At 45.7% G+C, this 6478-nt stretch overlaps 1 long non-coding RNA gene across 2 annotated transcripts; it reads left to right on the top strand.

The window, feature by feature from the left end:
* The first annotated feature begins 853 nt into the window (after nucleotides 1-853).
* Nucleotides 854-4247, top strand: LOC123235288. 2 transcript variants are annotated; one of them, XR_006505378.1, is made up of 4 exons: nucleotides 854-874; nucleotides 1571-1696; nucleotides 2253-2321; nucleotides 4044-4247. It is a non-coding gene; the product is annotated as an uncharacterized LOC123235288 (long non-coding RNA). The 2 variants fall into 2 exon arrangements; XR_006505377.1 differs by lacking the exon at nucleotides 854-874 and having other exon boundaries at nucleotides 1525-1696.
* The last annotated feature ends 2231 nt before the right edge of the window (nucleotides 4248-6478 follow it).

The raw sequence follows: 6478 nt of genomic DNA, 5'->3' as shown, positions 1-6478 counted from the left end.
AGAGAACCATGGACTCATCTTAGTCTTTCTGAGATGGCAACTAGTGGATTCACTCTCTCTTCCTGAAAACATCTAGCAAATTTCTAGGGTTTATCAGCACCATGTTGCTACTAACTTGATCCTGCTTGGGGCTCTAAAATGCTTCCACTGTGAAAGTAACATGGCAAAGGACTTCTTCTCTCCTATACTATTTCTGACCAGTTGCTCGCATGTTTGGGTGAGAATTCGAAAGGGCTTTGAGGTGAATCTTGAAGAAAGGCACGGAAATGAAGAGAGATTCAAGAAACAGAATATTTCAGACATTTGGTACAGCCAGAACAAAGGCACAGAGATAGAAAAAGAATTGCCACAGTAAGCCAGTGACTCTGGATTATAGATTTCATGGACTAGAGTAATGTGTATGACTGGAAAGACAAGCAACTAGATGGCTCAGTGGATAGAGAGCCAGCCCTGGAGATGGACTGTCCTGGGTCTCCTAGCTGTGTACCCTGGGCAAGTCACTTTACTACTCCGCTGCCTTGGAGAACCAATACTGATCCTAAGATGGAAGGTAAGGGTTAAAAAAAAAAAAAAAAAAAAAAAAAAAAAAAAAAAAAAAAGATGACTGGAAAGTTAGGCAGGGATCTAATTGTGAAAAAGCTTTAAATGCCAAGCAGAGGATTTTAAATTTGATCCTCAAAGTTAATAGGACGTCAGCGGAGCTCATTGGGCAGGGGAGTCACATGGTCAGATGAGGTTTAACTGGGTGCTGAGTGGAGGAAGAATCGGAGAGGGGAGACGCTTGAGGCTGAGAGAACAATTAGTAATATCCTGGCGGGATAAGATAAGGACCTGAACTAGAGCTTTGTTTGTTGTATGAGTAAGGAGAGTGAAGGTAATAAAAGCTAACATTTTTATAGAGCTTACTATGTGCTTGGCACTTTACAATTATTATGTCATTTGATAGAACAACCCCCTGGGGATAGGCATCATTTTATAGATGAGAAAACGGAGGCAAACAGTGGTTATGTGACTTGCCCAGGGTCGCAGTTTCGGAGAGACATTATGAGCATAGGAAAGGCAAGATTTGGCAATGGGTTGGATATGTGAGATGAGAGAGATTGGGGAGTAGAGGTTGCAGATCTCAGTGACTGGAAGGCTGACAATAAAAGGGAAATTTGAAAGTGGGGTAGATTGAGGAGCGCGGAGACATGAGTCCAATCACCTCATTTTACTGATGGGGAAACTGAGGCACGGGGAGATTAAGCGATAAGGGCTAGGCTGGAGGGAAGTGGGAGGAGAGAAGACAATCAGCCCTGGGAAAGGTTGTGGGGTCTCCTGTGCACGGTAGCCAGAGGAACAGGTGGGAAAGTAAAGCCAGGAGGGGTACAAATCTCTGAAACCAGACGCCTTTGCACACGGCTGCAGCTGGCGAGTCTGGAGGAGGGAGATGGTTGTCACTGCAATGCGCCCGAGCCGCTTGGCTCAGTGATGGGGTGGGGGAGGCGTCCCGAGACGTGCGCAGGGGAGAGCGAGGCGGGGACCCGCGTTTGCACTCACTCCCTCTGCTCCCTCGGCTATAAAACTCCAGCTACCTGCTGCGGCTCACCAACCCCGGGCTCAGAGGAATCAGCTGGACATCTGTAGCTACCTTCTGCAAGGCGCAGGCCCTCATCGCCCCGAGCCATGGATCCCCCAAAATGCAGCTGCCCAACGGGTGAGAAGGGATGGAGCGGATAAAAATCGCGTTCCCGCAGCTCCCCAGCCATGGGCCACCCTCTTCTGCCCTCGGGTCCTCGGTGGGGGAGGGGAGGGAAGGATGCCTGCGCAGGTGGTCCTTTTGCTCTACATGTTAACTAAAGCCCCACTACCCAATGCGGCATCCGAGTATTCTCCACCCCTCCTTCCCTTATCTCGTTCAGTGGAGGTGATGTTCTCCCTTCCCTCCCTTCAGGAGATCCTTCTGCCTGGAAGATGGGGGTTGGAAGAGGGGGAGGCTGCCCTAAGTTGTGGTAAAAAAACATGGCGAAATAGTATCCCTCTGACAGATCTTGGCCTTGGCGCGGTAAGAATCCTAAGGGAGGATGGAGCCGATTCCCCTCATCTTAATGAACAGGGAGCAGACTGAGTGATATGAGACTTGCTCATGTGACTCAAGTAACAGAAGCTCTGACTGCAGAGCAGCATTCTTTCCATGACAGTGCATTGTTTCCTAGGAAATTGCTATTGCCCTCCGGTCTATCTGTTTCTTTTCTTTTCTTTCCCTTTCCTAGGAGGCACTTGCACCTGTTCTGGCAAGTGCAAATGCAAAGAGTGCAAATGTACTTCCTGTGAGAAAGGAGGTGAGTGAGGGTGGGCCTTGCGAAAATCCTCCCCAGGGGTCCCAATCCCCTCAAGAATGAACTTGGACCCTGGGTTGGGAGGGAGATTGAAGAGTCATCCAGACATCATTTTGGCAGGACGGAGGATCATCCCTCAACCACACCTGAAGCCAAGTAAGCTAGAATGTGGAGGCAAGCTGAAGAGGTCTTGTTTTAGGGCAGTTAAGATTTCCTTTCTGTACCCTCTACTCACCCCCCACTCCCCCCACCCAAAACTCCTTCATCCTCTAAGCCCTCTCCAAGCCTCTGATATACAGGTGGAGAGGGCTAAATCAACTGTTCTTGGTCCCCAGTGAGCAGCACAGGTTAGCCTGGTGGCCCAGGGAGTTATAGAAGTTCTCATCACCATGGCCCTGCCACCTGAGACCATGGCAGCAGCCTCACTAAAGGAATCTTTCAAGGCAAAGGAGAATTCTCTGAAGCCAAGCTTCAGGGGGTTGGGGCCCAGCTTTACAGGTTGACCTGGAAACTCTCTATCAACCCTTTTCCCCAAATAACCCATGAATTCTTGGCTTCCAACTCCTGAGAGTCATTTTAGCCTCTAACCCCACTTTCCTTTGTTCTCCCATTCCACAAACTTCTCCCTGTACCCCTTTGGGATATATAAAATGTCTTCTGAAATCTCCTCTAGGGGTCTGGTTGGCCCAGACCTTGGGTTCTTTTGTTTTCAGTGTTGCCTTGGTAATAGATCTGACTAAAATGGAACCAAGAGGGGAAGAAGAATTCTTTTTTGTAACATTCCCTAAATCTAAAAAAATAAAAAATTGGGGGCAGCTGGGTAGCTCAGTGGATTGAGAGCCAGGCTTAGAGACGGGAGGTCCTAGGTTCAAGTCTGGCCTTAGACACTTTCCACCTGTGTGACCCTGGGCAAGTCACTTGACCCCCATTGCATACTCTTACCACGCTTCTATCTTGGAGCCAATACACAATATTGACTCCAAGATGGAAGGTAAGGGTTAAAAAAAAATTAGGACCCCCTTTCCCAACTTCCTATATACTCACAGTAACAACTATCTGCAACTTTAGGATGCTAGAAGGCATCTTAATTTTCTTGGCCTATAAAAAAAATTACAGGGTCATATTTAGTACTGGAAGGGACATCAGAAGTCATCTAGTTTGCCTCCCTCCCATTTTACAAATGAGGAAACTGAGGTCCAGAGATACGCCTTCCCCAAGATAGTATAACTCAGTAATACCAGAGCTAGGATTGGAGCCAAGGTATTCTTTATCTTTCTTCTTCCTCAATCCCCTCCCTCCTTCCTTCCTTTCTTTCTTCTTTTCTTTCTTTCCTTCTTCTTTCCTTTTTCTTTTCCTTCCTTCTTTCTTTTTTCCTTCCTTCCTTTCTTGCTTCCTTCCTTACTTCCTTCCTTCCTTCCTTCCTTCCTTCCTTTCTTTCTTTCCTCCCTTCTTTCCTTCCTTCCTTGCTTCCTTCCTTCCTTTCTTTCTTTCTTTCTTTCTTTCTTTCTTTCTTTCTTTCTTTCTTTCTTTCTTTCTTTCTTTCTTTCTTTCCTTCCTTCCTTCCTTCCTTCCTTCCTTCCTTCCTCTAGCATCCTTCTCAAAGTAGGAATAGATTCCCAGAATCCAAGGTGCTCTGCCTTGACCACCTCAATGCCCATGTCTTCTGCTATCACACTAGTCTGTGTAATAGGTCGCTGTGGTTCTTGCTTCTCTCTGCTTCCTCAGGCTGCTGTACCTGCTGCCCTACTGAGTGTCCTAAGTGCTCCAAGCAGTGTGTCGACAAAGGGACTGACAAGTGCAGCTGCAACCACTGATGGAGCTTCTTGTAAATATAACTGTTTTTCCTAAAGGCATGAGCTGTGTGCATTTCCTGCCGTAAAAATATACTCATGTGTTTTCCAGTGAAAATAAACTCAACGAACTAAGTAATTATTGATTTGTTATTCCTTTGAATGAGTATATCCCAGGGTGGAAGGAAGCAGGGGAAATGGTAGTGGGTAAAGTTCAGATGATCTGGAACTGGAAAAATCCTTTGATCATTAAGCCACCCCTCCCATATGTTGGATAACAGTGAAAAGGGGAGCCTCCAATTCCTCTTTATTTTTTCCTCTTTTGGTATGCCTGAGAATTACCAAAGATAGAGCCTAATTGGTTAGGGCTTAGGGCCTACAATACAGTATGTATTGTGTTCAAAGCATTGGTTCAGAACCTCTGCCAGATGATTTTGCCTTTTTGAGTGTATCCTTGAACAGCCTCCTTTAAAAACAAACAGCTCATTTTTGTATTTTCTTTTCTCAGCCCTTTGAAAGGCAGGGGCTTTCAAATCTCAGCTTTTGGGAGTTTTGGTTTCTCTAGCTCCTACAAAGTTTCCAAGGCCTCTAATTTGGAAGAATGGCCAATGTGCCAAATAGTCCCCTAGACCTTTGTCTCAGTTTCCCTTCCTGTCACTCAAATAGCTACCACCATAGTTCAGGTTCTCCATCACCTCCATGAAATAGGCTATTGAAATAGTCTCCCAGTGGATCTCCCTACTTTGAGTCTCTTTTCCTTTCTGCAGTCCATCTTCCCTCTACTCAGAAGCCAAAACAATCGTCTAAACTGGTATGTGATGGCAAGTTACATAGGATCTTGGGCCTGGAATAAGGAAGACCTGAGTTCATATTTGGCCTTAGTCACTTGCTAGCTAGGTGACCTTAGGCAAGTCATTTAACCTAAATTCTTCAATTCCTTCAACTGTTAACCAGGGGTAATAGTAGCACTTACTTTGCAAGGCTGTTGTCAGAATCAAATAAGATACTATTTGTAACAAGCCTTTAGCACAATGCCTTGCTAAAGAGTGCTATATAAATGTTTTATTCCTTCCCTATCCCCTACGCAGTGACACTTATCTCCACTTAAGTATTTTGGTTTGGTTTGGTTTGGTTTTGAGAATGGAGTTCTCTAACTCACTCAGCCTGGAATCGACCAACTACTGCCTAGAGCCTGTTCCTATGGAAGCTTCGATTTGTTCCATTATTCCAAGATAGGTAGGTTCACCCCACTTTAGGCAGCAGACTGGTGGCCCTCCTTTCCTTGGGCTCACCATATTGCTACAAACCTCCGATGGCTGTTAGACCTACTGAGCTTTAACAGTCCTCCGGCCTAGTATTGCAGGTAAAAAGTTCCACAGGTAAAAGCCTACATATACCACAATGGCCAGCCTACTTAAGAATTTTCAGTGCATCCCTATTGCTTCTAATAAAATACAGTTTTCTGTATTTTTTCTTGGCATCCAAAGGCCCTTCTGATCTGGCCTGGCCTACTTTTCCAGACTTTTCCTCTCTCCTATGAGCAGCAGGAGAGTAATAACTGCCTGTTTGCTTGTTTCCCAAATTTAGCCACCTTTTGAGACTGTACTTCAACCAGAATGCCACCTCTCTGTAATGCTTTCTCTCCTCATTTTGTGCCTAAGATCCTTTCCTTTTATTAAGGCTCAGCTTAGGTATCACACCCTATGTGAAAGTTCCCCTGATTCCTCTTTAGAGCTAGTGTTCCTTCTCTTCTCAAAAATGTCTTGGGGGGCAGATGGGTAGCTCAATGTGATTGAGACCAGGCCTAGAGATGGGAGGTCCTGGGTTCAAATCTGACCTAGCTGTGTGGTCTTGGACAAATCACTTAACCCCCATTGCCTAGCCCTTACCATCTTCTGCTTTGGAAGTGATACACAGTATTAATTCTAAGTGTTGTGGGGGGCTAGAGGTGAGCCCCTGGGGTTCAGGATGGGTACCCTTTACAAGAATGCAAGACTCCATAACTTAGCTTAGAAATAAAAAGAGAAATTTATTCATTTAGAAGTCATGTTGAATTTGGCTGGGAGGGCAGCATAGATGGAAAAACTGCCTCCCAGAAGGAATGTGTTCAGTGTGATTTATACTCTATTTACAGCAGGTGATATGTGACTTGAGGAGGGTATGAATTCAGGCAAAAGTGGGGTGGGTTGGTCAGCCAGCCTTGGTCAGAGCAGTGTCTTATGTCCTGAAGACATAGGGGGTGACCCTCCTAGTTTAGGGGACAAATAGATGTCTTAGATAAAAATCCTATGGTATCAAAGCATAGCCTGGAGGTGTGTCTCTGTGTTCATCTCAAAACCTAGGGGAGAATCCAAGGGGGATAATTCTCTC

The sequence above is a fragment of the Gracilinanus agilis genome, chromosome 2, assembly GCF_016433145.1.
Source record: "Gracilinanus agilis isolate LMUSP501 chromosome 2, AgileGrace, whole genome shotgun sequence".
Lineage (NCBI taxonomy): Eukaryota > Metazoa > Chordata > Mammalia > Didelphimorphia > Didelphidae > Gracilinanus > Gracilinanus agilis.
This window is presented reverse-complemented; position numbering and strand designations above follow the sequence as displayed.